At 42.8% G+C, this 14,742-nt stretch overlaps 1 protein-coding gene across 2 annotated transcripts in view; it reads left to right on the plus strand.

The window, feature by feature from the left end:
- The first annotated feature begins 725 nt into the window (after window positions 1-725).
- POMGNT2 (protein O-linked mannose N-acetylglucosaminyltransferase 2 (beta 1,4-)) overlaps window positions 726-14,742 on the plus strand; it is a 32,471-nt gene continuing 18,454 nt past the window's right edge. Inside the window, exon 1 of one of the 2 annotated variants that reach the window (XM_030446326.1) lies at window positions 726-942. The gene's annotated coding sequence lies outside the window, so the exon portion shown is untranslated. The remainder of the gene's footprint in view (window positions 943-14,742) is intronic. The other variant, XM_030446328.1, reaches the window with a different exon arrangement.

Here is a 14,742-nt window from a genome sequence, read left to right on the forward strand (position 1 = left end):
TCTTGTATTGGACTCAGCATGTTCTTGGTGATCTATTTAAAGTATAATAATTTGGGGGTTCCTCTGGTTAAGTCTGACCTTACTAAAACCCCAATACATGAATGTGACCTGCTGCCCCTCTCACATTTTCCCTGGTGGGAAGAGCCTTCCTCAGGTAAAGATGCAGATGCCTGTTATTCATTAGTTTTTTTCTGGTAGATTTGAAGCCCTGTACTGACAATGAGGATGGTTGCTCTTTGCTTTAGCGTGTATATTCTGGGTGGAAGAAACCAAAGGGAATCTGGGCAGCAAGCAAGGAGGCCCGCGGGCAGAGAAAAGCTGAGGGTCAGAGTAGTACCCCGAGGAACAGGGGAAAGTCGGTGTGGGAAGGCAGGGGCAGAACAGCAGAAGGGTGAGATGGAGGGTTGAAGGAGATCAGGGGAAGAGACGCGGAGCAGAGGTGAGGAACGCAGAGGACTGGGAGGAACAGAGGAGTCAGGGAAATTGGACAGTGAGGCAAAGAAAGGGCAGCTGCTGTGCAGGGAAACCACCGGACTGAGGTGGGAGGAGGGGTGAAGTGCGAGCAGTGGTGCCTTGGGAGCGGTCAGAGGCTCTGTACTAAAAACCCCGAGCGGCAGCGCACCCTGAGGAGACGCGGCACCCAGGCACCCACAAACTACACCCCCCAGAGCGCCTTGCGCGGCGCCCGGCAGTGCCCATGCGCAGCGGCTGCCGCGCTGCTCAGCACGGCGGATGAGGGGCTGCCCGCCGCACCCCCTCTACTTCTCCATCCTTATCCCGCCCCTCCCCTCCGCCGCTACCGCCGGGAGCGCGGGGAAGGCGGTGCCTCCCCGCCCTGCCCCGCCGCCGCCGCCGCCGCCACGGCCACTCGGCGGACAGCGGCCGCCGCTGGCGGGAAGGCCGTGAGAAGGCGGCGGGGTCGGTTGCTGCGGTTGGCGGCAGGTGAGGCGGCGCGGGGGCGGCCGTTGGGGCGGGGGCAGCCCGGGGCTGGGCACCCACAGGGGGCGGTTCGCGGAAGCTGGCGGTGCCTCCACTTTTCCGAGGCGAAAGGAGGGGAACCGGGGCGATGTCTGTTGTGGTCGGCGGCGGCTCCACATCGAGGAGTGACGGGGAGGGGGGTGTGCATGGAAATAAGCGGCGAGTGATCCTCCTAGGGTCTTGAGGAGCGGAGATGATACCTTGAAGCGTGGAAATCTTTCTTCTCCAAAAGCCGGGGAGCGAAAGAGATCCGGCCCGGTACTGGGGGCAGGCGACCCTGTGAGGGTTAGTTCTTGTAGGCAGCCCTACTGAGAGGCGTTTCAATTAAAACTATAACCTCCCAGAGGTCAAAGACACTGCAGGGTTACAGCATAGCAGGGCAAGTGAAGATGTTACTATTTTCTCCTGACAATTTTCCTTGATGGCTGAGTGTCTTGGGAACCCCCCTACACACCTATCTTAAACTCTGGAAGATTACCAATCCGTGTGAATTTGACCCCAGTGGATAGGGATGCAGAATTTCTCCCAATCTCCGCTTCTAATTATCGTGTGCTGACTAAGCATGGTGGAAAAGTTTCTCTTGCGTATATCAGCTCCGGGTGCGTTGCTCAGACATGTTCTGAGGTCAGGGTTGCGGGTCTGCTTCTTTCCCCTTGATTCCAAAAAAAAAAAAAAAAGGAAAAAAAATTAAAAAGAGGCTCACTTATCTCTGATGAGAATAACGACTGCAATCTGAACAACTGGTAAAGGCAAGGGAACATATTGGTGTTTTCACACCAGCACCATAGTTGAGTAACTATTGACAAATGCTGACTTTTAAACAGTGACTGCTGATTCAGGATAATCTGTTGACTTTGGTAATAAAGCAGTAATGGCACCTTTTAATAGTGATCTCAAAACAAGGTGATAGATTGGATTGTCAAGTCAAGCCTTGACTTAGCTGAGAGCCAGAAGAGCTCTCATTCTCTGGGATGTCCTTCTGCAAACCAGTATGATGTGTGCTAGCTGCATCATCTTAAGACAGCTGCTTATTTTGCAATGTTATTTTCAAAAATGTGGTAGATACCAAATGCATGAACGAGGTATAGGAAGCTTGCTTTGCATTCTGCTTTCTTGCAGGAACGCTTTTTTGAGTGGTTCATGATAGCGAGGTGGCAGTTTTACTTGGAGTCTCACTTTTTGTGCTTTAATTAGCAGTTGTTGGAGCTGGAGTTCAGCCTCCAACCCTTGTGAAGTGTTGCATGAACATGCACTCTGAGTACATGGTCAATGTTTTAGGACTAAAACATTAGAGCCCATTCTCTGTTAAGCAATGTGCAAAACAGATTGACTATATGGAAATATTTTTCCAGTTAAATTTCCAGTCTCCTGAGTTGCATCTCATTGTGAACTTACTGAGGCTTGTTTCAATCATCTGTAAATTGGGTATTCACATTCCCCTTATTCTCATCCCTTTAAAAATTGTTGGTTTAAAGTCTGCAGTAAGTACTGCTGGTTTAAACAGTTCCCTTTGACAGCAGCCCACATTTAGTTACTGTATGCCAGAGTTTTTGACAGATTTATGTCTGGATTGAGCTCTACCAAAGCAAGGTCTTTAGGAGGTGTGTTAAAACATAGAGGTGTAAAGATTCTCTACTAGTAAAACTATCATTTTATTCAAATAAACAGCCATAGGTGAATTCTCTCAGCAGAGGACTTGCTTTCTACTTAAAATGGTTTCTCCAGCTGCATCATATCTAAGCTGTGAAGGAGTGGATTTTTCTAGGAAGTAGTGGGAGGCAGGAAAATCATGAAAAAGAAAGTTCTGCTAAGGACAGCAGTAGCCACAGAGCTAGAATCCTTCAAAAGCTCTCAGTTGTGCAGGCAAAATTTGAATGTGTTTATTGGTCCATAAAGCTTGAGGAGGAGTGGACTTGTAAGGGTAAGTGGAGTTTCAGGAAGAATGGGTGATGCTTTCTGTGTTGTGCTGGACATGCAACTGGGAAAGCCAGTGCCTGTTTCCAAAGGACTTTACACATTTGGCACAACAGTGGTTGGTGGTGGGTGAGTGGGGCATGGGAAACACTTCCTTCTACTTTTAATTCTTCACTTTTTCCCCTTCCCTTCTGTGTCAGGATGTGTTCCCCTCTCCTTCTATAGCACACTGTCTACTTTGACATCTCTGCCTTCTTCTCCCTTGCAATTGTCTCTCCATCCTGGCAGTGAACTATAGGTGTGAGCTGCTGGAGGAAAGTAGGTTTCTTTCTTTGCCTTCCAAGCATACAGACTGGACCTGGTAGCAGAGGCAGTGTAAAGGCAGCTGCTCACATTTGGTCATGCTAGACAGCCTTCAGCTCTAGCAGAGCTTGGAGCAAGCTGTGAGCAGGGCACTGAACTCAGCATGGAGGAATTTAAACTGTGAGTATTCAACACCAATTACTGGACGCAGTCTATGCCTGACAAGCTTCAGTTTCATTAGCTGCCTCCCAGGAGTATCAAGCTGCACGGCTCACCTTTGCAGAGATCAGATTCTCCTCTGTGATGTTATTAGGTGTCTTTAAAAATAGCTTCATCAGTCCACTTTAAAAAAGCTGGTCTGCTCTGATAGCAGTGCCTGATGGTGCTTTTCCAGATAAGGTGTTTGTCACTATTCTTTCTGTCCTCATACATGCAGCTTTTGCCCTATTTAGAATAGGCATTAAAAAAAAAAAAAAAGCTACAAAATAACCACCAGTCTTGAGTAAACATTTATGTGTTTGGTTTAGGAACAGCTGAATATTCCTCATTTAACTGTTTTAGTATTAGTTTATGAAGGAGTTTAATACAAACTAAATACCAAGACCTGTCTGGATGCATTCCTGAGTGACCTGCTCTGGTTTTAATTCTGCTCTGGCAAGGGGATTGGACTCAATGATCTTTAGAGGTCCCTTCCAACCCCTGGCATTCTGTGAAAGGTAATGCTCCATATACCCATGTCTTGAGGAAATATTTATCGTCAGGTGTTATATAACAAAAGTGACTGCATGCCAAAGATCTCTCTCTCTTTTTTTTTTCTTTCAGTCCCAATTAGAAATTAGTAGCTTATAGAAGGATTTGCAGTACTACATTGTGTGTGCACATGCGTAACCTATATGGTGGTTGGAAGCAACCAGATAAAATGCTATGAAAACAATTCCAATCTCTTTGTGAAGGAATGAAAAGTACTTGCATGTTTGTGCACACCAGGAATATCATGGGGAAACTGCAGTTGTATGACATACTTACTAATTCATTCTATAATGGTGTATGCAGGAGCACCGTTCTAATTTACAGATTTCTTTGATGTTTTGTGAGCTGAAGGCATTTTTAAAAAGGCCTATTAATTCTGTGGGAATTTGATATTGTCTAATTGCTGGAGTATCGGAAGAAGAGAGTAGCAGTCAAATGAGGCACCTAACTTCTCTGCTATCAAAAGAGAGTCAGCATTCTACAGTCTCATTTGTAAGCTACTATTTCTTAGGAATCCTTGTTCAAGAATATTCACTGGTGTCCTCTGCATAAATTTGGAACTTTTCAATGCTCTTGATTACTTAACCGTGCTCCATGAACCAGTTGCACACTAGTACAGGAAAAAGCACCAGAGAGGTCATGCCTTACCATAGGACCCCGTGTGCTATGTATTTTCATAGGAAAGCCCTTTACACTTTCCCTCCTTCCCACTTGCTACTCTGTTCGTTTCTTTTCTTTTTTCCTTTCTTTTTTTTCTTTCTCTTTCACCATGCCTTTGACTTAGGTCTATTCATGTACTCTAAGCACCTGCCTAAGTGTTTGCAGCATAGGATGTTAGTGCCCATTTGCTCTAAAGATATAAAGATCACATTTCAAAATTACAACTTTTCCCTTGAACAAGAAGAAAAAAAATGGCTCCTGGTTGCTATGGTGATGAGAACTATATAAGTGCCTATAAATAAATAAACAGCTGATTCTTGGACTTTGATTTGGAATATTTTTGCTTTCCTAATGAGAGACAAATACCAAAATGGGGGGAGGTGTTATTTTACCAATTTTATTAAATACATATTATTTTTATGCATTGTGTTTCATGGTATTTCTGCTGAAAACAGATAGTAAGTTGTTTATTTTTCTCTCTGTAGAAAGGGGATGTTTTGAAAAATCTTATGCTAGTATTTATAGAACTTTCAGATGCCAAAAAGGCACTCCCTTAAAAAAAGGTGGTGTCATTTTACATTTAATCAGAACATATATTTTGAGCTAAATGCCTATTTTTCTTATCTCTAAAATATTATTATGTGCTGTCACAACATTTCAGTTCCAGTCAAGAATATTTGTTAATGTAATTATGTTCCTCTGCAGTCTTAGAAACCCCAGTGGTGCACACCAGCAAAACTTGGAAAGGTCTCTGACTTTTTCTTTTATGTTAAAATGACAAAGGCAGACTAAACAGTTGGATATTCCATCTTTATGTTTGAGGAGGAGTGGAGAAATGACTTCTTTGTAAGCTTTTTGTTTTCAGGTCCATGATGCAAAAGTAGCTTTCTCTCTGTGCTGAAGGTGATAATTGTGAAGTGGATTGGATGGAGACAGTAAAATACTTCTTCAGAAGCCACGGAGTAGCCATCAGCCATTGCTAAAAAAGTCCTTTTCATTAGTGATTACTGGGGGCAGTCCACTCTGCTGCAGTTTCTGAAGTAGGGACTGCAGCCCAATTGCCCACCAGTGAGTGCACTGGAGTGTATTTCTCCTCACAGGTGTTTCTCACTCAGGAAATGGGTGCACTCTATTTAACAGCAAAGCAGGGATTGTAATGGAAGGAACTTTTCTTAGGGGAAGGAAAGTAGTAATTTGTAATATACATAAATATTCCTTTCTTAAAGGCTGAGTCTAGTTTCTTCATAGAAACTGATGTTGCCACAGAGACCCGAAGAGAGATTTCTTCAGTACTAAGCTGTGGAGTGCAGCTTGTGTACTGGTAGGAAGTAAATCTGCTTTCTACCACAGTCCCACCTTTGTATTCAAAGCAGCTCTGGGATTTCCAAAAGCATTATTTTGTCCTGTTAAATGTTTGGCAAAATAACATCATATTGATGTTCACTGTCTTCCCTCTGTGCATTCAGATTCATACCTTCTTGCTTTACCAATTTTAAAGATACTTGACTAAATGCCTTTCACTTCAGAACATGCATAATTATGACAAGGATTCATGGTATTTTTTTTTTCCAGTTACACAGAGTTACTTTTCACAGAGCAAGACTTCTGCATCTGCACACAGCTATTGAAGGCAGAGGCAGAACAGGAGGAAGGAATGGTTGTCCCTGAATGTCTTCAGAGAGCAGTGACAGCCAGCAGAGTTTGATTTATGTTTCATCAGCCTGTCACTTTTGTCCCAGCTGAGCTGTTGCTGTGGCCAGGCTGGTGATGCTCACCTGAAGAACTGTGGCAGCTTTGTGTCCTTCCTGGCAGTGAATTAACCCCAGAGCTGCCTGTAAACCTGGTGCTTTGTGCCATGGGACTGTGCTGACTTCCCAGAGGGTGGCACAGAGTCCTGACCCTGTGCCTGCCTTGGCACTGTGTCTAGTGGGGGCTTGAGGCCAGAATCATCAGCAGGTCGGGTTCTGCCTGCTGGAAAGTGGTTTGAGCTCACGTGTATCATAGGCATTTGTAGCTGCATTGAGGTCAGGCCTAGCCAGTCAGTGTGTGACCTGCAGGCTGCAGCTTTCTTCCAGGACTGTGGTTGACAGCGGACAAGGCAATCCAATGTCTCTTCCAGAAGCCATTGCAAAGGCTGAGTTTTGCAGGCAGCCTGAACCCAAACAGAATCTGTGCTGCCTGCAAGAGCAACAGGGAGATGGAAAGGGTGGCTTAATGCTGATTAAACAGTGACAGATGCTCTCTATCAACTCCTCTCCCTTCCCAGAAAGGGAAAGAGAATAAGGGAGAGAGACTTATGAGATGGAAACTAAATTGCACAGCATTAGTAAAATAATAATGATCAAAAAGACAACATTGATATAAATACAAATATATAAACACAGCTACTATGTGGTCCCCAGTAACATTCGCCCACCACACAGGCTGGAGGGCAGGTGCTGGGAAAGTCCTGGACTGGACTCCTGGAGTCAACAGCAGAGGGGAGCTGGATGCAGGAATGCATGGATTCAGGAACACGCAGATTGGGATCAAGGGCAGAAGAACAGACAGAGTTCTCCCAGGACACTGGCCGTGGACAAAAAGAGCTTGACCCTTGTGATCCCTCAGCTTTATTCTCAGTGTGACACATATGGGATGGCGTACTTCGTTTTGTCAGTTTTGGGCCACCTGTCTGGTCTGCTCCTCCATGACAGAAGCATCGCAGGTGTAACCCCTTTTCCTCCCTTTTATTTCCAGCACATGAGAAGTTCAGCAGAACCAAGTAGTGACCTTGGTTTTGCGTAGCATTCTGCAGCTATTACTATAAATTGAGCATTATCTGCCCTAGAAGCAGACACTGACTGAAGAAAAATGCTACTAATTTCAGAAAGTGCAGTTACTCAGAAGAGACTTTACTGAAAAGTGGAATTGCTGAAAAGAGATCTGTTTATGTCCTGGCTCAAATGAGGGTAAGTGGCAAAGAGTCTTGAAAACGCTTTGACTTGGCAGCTACTCCCAGGGCCAACCAGGAGACCATGTTGATGCTGGACCAGGACCAGGCTCCAGAGTCACTGAGAGAGTTTTCTCAATTGGAAAGCACTGTTGTTACTAGTACATACTGCCTTTTAATGAAGTGCCATCTTTGTTTAGAAGCCTTTTATTGGAGTAGGAGGATGAAATACACATGTTGATATTAATAACACATTGAGCCGCTGAGGACAAGAGGTAAAGCTCTTGTGTATCTCCCTTTTAAGCATGGATAGAACAAAGGATGAAACAGTACACATCACAAATTATTTTCTCCCTTTCCTGCTTTTCTGTGATCATTTTTTTTCCTCTTGATTTTTCTACTTTTTTTTTTTTTTTTTTTTTTTCATGGATGGATATGATCCAGGACCATCTGGTGGAATTTGCCGTTGTCACATCTAGGTTTTCTGATGTATTGCCTGTCAAGTTACATTGTATGTTCAGATGAGTTTCTCATATGATGTGCTGACAACTGCTGACAGCCCCGAGATGGGAAGCTGGAAACTTAGGGAAGGAAGAGGGGTGCAGTGTTAGCTTTAAAGTGTAGCACTGATTGCTTTTAATTGGTGGGATTTTGTTCCTATGTACCTATGGTTGATGTTTTTAGTAAAGAAAGGTGGAGTGAACTTTAACCAGGTGTTTATGAGTGCATTAAAGCTACTGTAATTAAACTTGCAAGGTTTGTAGTCCACTCTTAGTTTTGGCAGTCTGATTTTTTTCTCTTTGACATTGGGTTCCTCACTTACACTTTCTCTGTCCTTAATTCTCTGTCTGTAGATACTCATACTTTTTCAAATTGCAGCCTTTCCTTCTCCCTTTTCTCCTCAACCCTTCCTAAGTCCCTCCTTAAAAAGGAAATCTCAAAACAATTCTGTAATAACTGTAGTATCTCAGTATCCTAATCCTAAATCCTAATACCCAAATAATTCTGTAGTAAAATGAACCAAGATTTGTGGTAAATTAGTACTAAGATTTGCAGAGAGATCACATATATGAAAGAAATAATCAACTCTGAAATAACTACAATAATTATTTTTTTGCTGGTTTAGTACTCAAATAATTAATTAAAGCAGGTTTGTTTTTTGGTTTGGTTTGTTTTTTGGGTTTTTTTTTGCGTAGAGGTCCACAGTGCAATTACATTTCCTGACACATTGACAAAGATAATGCTGTACTTTGTTAACCAGAATCCAAACAAGCTATAAACAGTTCAGTTTTGTTCTTTGTTTTGGTTTGGTTTTTCTGCTATAATTTGAAGCCCTGAGCAGCAATTAGGCTGGTGACAAGATAAATTTCACAACTTGTTATCATTCTTCATTTTTTAATTGGCCAGAGGAGTAAAGAAGTGATTTGTGTTTGAACTTGAAAGGTTCCTGGTTTCTATAGTACTTGTAATAACCATAGTACAGGTACTTGTAAATGGATTGGAAGGAAGCCTGTTTGTAAAGAGAGGTGAGATTGCACTACAAAGGCACATCCAGTTGTGGTCCTCAATGCAGTCTCTCCCTCAGCTCTCTCTGAAAGCTGTAGTGGGTTTACTGGGCCTCCTCCACCTAAAGGTTGATGAAGTTGGAAGTTGCCCTTAGAAAAGGCTTTTCCAAATGGTTTGAAGCTGAAACTGACAGTCCCCAAGATCAGGGGACTCCAGTTGCAGATTGCTGAGGAAGAAGCTCAGAAGAGTTTATTTGTCTTTACTTATTTCTGTGTCTCCTTGGTGCTAGTTCCTGGTGTTGCTTCCTGACTACACAGTGTGAGTGCCCTTTTGTATCTGTAGAGAGATGTGTTAAGCTGAGCAAGCTGGTAGAGCCTGAGTATAAGAAAAAGCAACTGCTGTTTGGTACTCACATCTTCTGCAATTCTGTACTTTGTGAGTATCAGACAAGGAGACCTGGAAGTGATCCAGCTCCTGTGCCACTGCAGAGGATGGAGTGGGGTTTGCAAAGGTCTGTGGAGGGGTTCAGCAGCTGCTCACAGTGATGGTGGGTTGTGTTGCATGAAGCACTATTCCTGTACAGATCAAATATCAGCTCAGCTATTGTCAGAAGAAGTGGACTTTGAAGGAAGGCCTATAGTTGAAATCTGGCCAGATTTTCTGCCTGTAACACTGTTTGATATCTGTTTGATAGCACTGCAGGAAGGCAGGGCTGGTCTTCAGTCCTTATATGCATTAAATTAACTCTGAGTGAGCTTGCTGAGAAAAGGGTAATGAAGCAGGTTGGAAACAGCATGTTTGTGCTCAAGCACACACAGTGGACTTAGTACTGGGCAGCATTCCTGCAGGCTTGTGGCTGAGGAGCAGCCACGTCATGGAGCACACTGTAATGTCTATTAAAGGTATGCCAGTTCACAGATGCAGCCAAAATCACTTGTCCAGGCATAAAAGATAAGGTCAGTTAGGAAGAAGAGCAATACCATTGGGAGAAACTTGTGAGGGGAGCTGGATGCAGTCTAGCATAATGCTGGCTGTGTAGGGCATGTACCAGCCAGCACCCTCTCCGGGGTTGTTAAAATCCATTGCAGCAAAAATTTCAACTTCTGATAGTGGAGACTGATGAAGATCTTGACACATAAATTCTGATTTTTTCAGATAGAAGCAGCTGCTGAATGAATCTGCAGCGTGACTGACGTTATGTGGTGCTTCATCTTTATTTCATGTTATGAGGAGGTGGGAGGGTGGAGATTACTTGAAGCATCAGGCCAGAGACAGAATGTAATTTATTGGCGTTTGTTTGTCTGGAGAGATACACAGCCCATATATAATTCAGAAACATGTTAAAGAATACGGAGCTATTGTCTTTTAAAATCAGTGAGCACTCAAATCAGTTGGTTTAAAATCCTGTTTCTCTAAGACAGAAATGCACTGCTATACATTTTGTATTTATAGTGTCTGTAAAATGTAAGATGATAAACTAAGCCCATCCTAAACTCAGAGTTATGTATATTTCTCTTCCTTAGGCTGAAATACCTGGAATGGCACATGGATTTATCCTAGTCAATTCATCTGAGATCACATTTAATATAGATGTTCTTTTCATATGTGATCTGCAAATGGGATTGTTTGTTTCTACACTTTTTTGTTTCTATACTTTTCCTCCACTTTTTTTTCCTCGCCCTTTGAGTCTTGTTTCCCATTTTCTGGCTCAAGCCTGGTGATGGTATGCTAAAGCTAAATTATTAGAAGGGGAAAAGGGATATCAGTGTCTTCCATTTTGCTGTTGAGAAATCTGTATTTTGTTTTCTGCACTGTAGTGAGAGCAAGAGACACGAGCAGGGTGTTTCCATCCTTTGTCATAGGCAGAATGATAAATTACATATCCTGGAAAGTTGAAAGATGTGTAGGAACACAAATTCATGGCCCACAAAGATGTGTGGCTGAAAGTGCTGATCCAGCCAGGCATTAAGGACGTGCTTAAATCTAAGAATAAGCATTGATTCTGTTCGGTGTATCTACCTGGCACCATGCTGTGGGGAGGTAAGCAAAGCCCTTGCTACAAAAAAACCCAACTGATTTAGTTTAGTGGCTTCAAGAAGGAAAATGAGCCTTTTCCAGTCACCTGAAAGAGCAGTCTGTGAGTAATGCTGGTGTTGCTTTTGTATGTACCCTCCTTGACTCCACAATGTGAACTGCTGTAATGGTTTGGCTTTTGCTGCTTTGCAGGGCATCTGTCCATTACCCCTCCTCCCTTCTCACTGCCCATGTCAGGTAACTATAAGCAGAAGAACACTTTGTCTGTAGTAGGTGGTACAGTAGTGTGGTGATTCTGCCTAAAAGGGCTGAAGCATTAAGAAACTGAGGATGTTACAAGGGAGTGCATCAGTTTTCCTCCCTTGAAATCAGGGAAATACATGGAAATTCTCAGTAGTTTACAATTCAACCCCTTTCCCTCCTGCCCAGTGTAAAAGCCTTTGGACCAAAGCTCTGTACACTGTGCTCTGCCAGCCTGAGAAATAAACCTTTTGGAAAAGTGGCTAGAGGATTGTTGTGGGTTTTTGTTTTTTTTTTTTTCTGGCAGTGTCTTTTCTTCATCTGCTTCTTATTCTGGTTGTTCTTTAGGGGAAGCACTCTTTTTGGCTCTGTTTTGCTTTCCTCAACTTTAGTTCGTTTTCATGCCATATTTCTTGCTCCTTTTAATGTGTTGGCACGTGTGCTTTCTGAGGAAGCAGTCTATTCTCTGCTCTGGGTGCTGTCTTTGTGCTCTGGGTGGTATGGAGCCATCCATCTCCTTCCTGCTGAATTTGAGCTTGCATTCAAACTTGGAGGGGAAGCATCATTTGCATCTACAGATGGAAATGTTTTTATTGTGGGGTGGGTTTTTTTGGAGTTGAATTAGATGTCATCTCTCTTGCATCCTTGAGGCTAAAGGAGAGATGGAGTTTGATTTTTCCTGACACACTGTTTTTATAGCATCATTCATTTTCACTGGATTACTTCCAACTGGTCCTACAGCATTGCAGCTGGCAGTGCAATTCTCACATCTACTTCTTGTGTTTTAATTGATTTTGCTTACTTCATGTAGTGCAGTAAGGTCTAAACCTCATGACTAGAAATTCTGTGGTGTTTTACTGGTAAACATGGATCAAAAATATAATCTCCCAGTTTGGTCTTTTTTTTTTTTTTTTTGTCTGCAGTAGTCTTTAAAGGTTGCATGTTCTTCTGCTGGTTGTACATCCTTTGTCCAAGTGTGTCGTCCTTTAGTTCTCTGTTTGTTTCCCACTTGTTCCTCTCCTTTATTTCAGTCCTGTGCCTTCTGTATTTTTTTGGTTTGCTTTTATGTTTGAGAAGAGACATACCTGAGTTTTCAGTATAATTGGCTATTTGGCATTGGAAGTTTACTCAAGAAATGCTTTGTAAGTGAAGGGCTCAATAATTTACCTCTTCAACTCTTATAGGTTTTTCCACCAATAGCTGAAAACTTTCACTAACTTTTCCCATCCTGCCTGCAGCTTTCATTGCTGTTTGCTGTTTTTTATGGCCCAAAGCTTGGTTTATCAGACCTACCAGAGGCTGTACTACACAATTACTACATCTGAAGCAACTGTTGTTTCCCTTTCACATTGTAAAATATTTTGACTTTCCTTTCAAAACACATACAGAAATGTCCTCTGTCTTGGCCTTTGACTCTCCCATTTGAAGATGAAACAGAGATCTAGGTAATTACTGCCAGCTGAACTCCTCTGTGGGATTGTGTCCAGGAGCCACTTCTTCAGCTTCTGGGTTTTCTGAAGATGGTGCATGTGTAAAAGGGGGCCAAGGGGCATTCTGATGTTACGAAAGGATTGCTTGGTTCTTCTATGGAGATGGCATATATAAAGATGATGATTAAAGATGAGAGGAGTAAGAGTTTCTTTGATAACAGAAGGGGTTTTCTTTTATTTCTGAAAAAGTGGGTTTTGTACCATCCAGTTTCCTTTGCAAAGTTCAACTGAGAAAATGTAATTCTCAATAAAAAGTTACGTCTTTTGGTTGAAAAGGTTTCTTTGTATATGATGTTGTCACGGTTTAACACTGGCCTGGCAATTAAACCCAGTAACAAATGTTCTCTATTAATCTCTCTCTCCTCCCTGATAAAGAAAGGAGAGAGAATAAGGGAGAGAGACTTACGGGTTGGAAACTAAACTACACAACTTTAATGAAACAGTAATGATAAATAGGAAAAATTACTAAACGCATGCAAATATACAGGAAAATGGATACCATGTTCCTCCCTCCTTTCCCCCAGTAGCTCTCACGTCCCCACCGAGGCTGCAGGGCAGCCCTGGGAAAGTCTAGGCTGAACTCCTGGAGTCAGCAGCAGTTGGGAGCTGGAGGCAGGAACACACAGATATGGGCTGGTACGGATCAGGACCAGAGGCAGATGGACAGATTGAGTCCTCCCAGGATGCTGAAGAAAACAGGGACAGATGAAGAAGCGGAATAAGGAAGGGGTTTGACCCTCGTGATCCCTCAAATTTATACTGAGTATGATGTGTATGGGATGGATTACTCTGGTCAGTTTTGGTCATTTATCTTGTCCGTTCCTCCCTAAGGGAGGTTTCAGGTGTGATCTTTTTACTCCTTTTCTCCTTCTGGATGGCAAAATGTTCCTCAGAGCTGAGCAGTGTCCTTCTCTCTGCACACCAGTCTCTAGCAGTAACTATAAACATCGAGCATTATCAGTCCCAGAAGCAGACACTGACTGAGAAACTTGCTGTTAATTTCAGCAGGTACAGCTACTTACAAGAAACATAGCTGAAAGCAAAATTACAAGACAGAAAATTACCTTTATCCTGGCCCAAACCAGGACAGATGTTAATTTTCTTTCCAACTTTTTATGGTTTTACCTTAATAATGTAATTATGCATGTATTTTTGCTCGAGAGACAGCGGGTATGATACAATCTCTGTTTTAAACTGCTGTGATGTAATTAGCAGGGAGAGGTGCCTGTGACGTCTGATCTGCCTGCTGCTTTGTTGGTCAAAGAGCAAAGAAGAGCTGAATTCTGGAATTTGTGTTCTTGATTGAAAGCTCTTGAGTAAATTTGTCATAGGCTACTTCTCTTTCAGAGGACCATCTCTTTCTTCAGCAAAGAGCTATATAGATGCTAGGACCATGCTTGCCTGAAGCCTAGGAATTATAATTGAGTTTCCTAATCATGCTCTATGTATCTCTTGTATGAAGTGGGCTTGCACACAGATCTTTCTTATGCATCTGGTTAAGTTCTCTGATACAGTAATCAGTAGACCATACAGTTTTTAGAAGATTCCTTTATGAAGTCTTGTGGCTAGCACTGTAAAGTAAGCTTAGCTGTCCCTTCTCAGACATTCCCATATTCAAAACCAGTCTGTTTGAGGTGTTGCTATTACATTCTTCTCAAAACCATGCCATGAGCTAAAATTTCTCTATTATATTTTGGAACCCACTTCTGCATACTGTTCTCTGAAAAACACTTGTTCTTGACAGTTAGTTTCCATTCAGTGGTGTACAAGTGTCACTGTGTTTTGTTCTGAGGGTGGGACCTGAGAGCTTAGACCTCAGTTTCTTTAAGCTCAGTAACCCATGTGTAGTTTTGAGCTGTATGTGAATTTCAGACCATTGGTGACCAATGAAATATCTAAGCACAGTCTGTGTAGAATACCTTGGCACTTGCAAATGCC

This window comes from Calypte anna, chromosome 2, assembly GCF_003957555.1.
Source record: "Calypte anna isolate BGI_N300 chromosome 2, bCalAnn1_v1.p, whole genome shotgun sequence".
Lineage (NCBI taxonomy): Eukaryota > Metazoa > Chordata > Aves > Apodiformes > Trochilidae > Calypte > Calypte anna.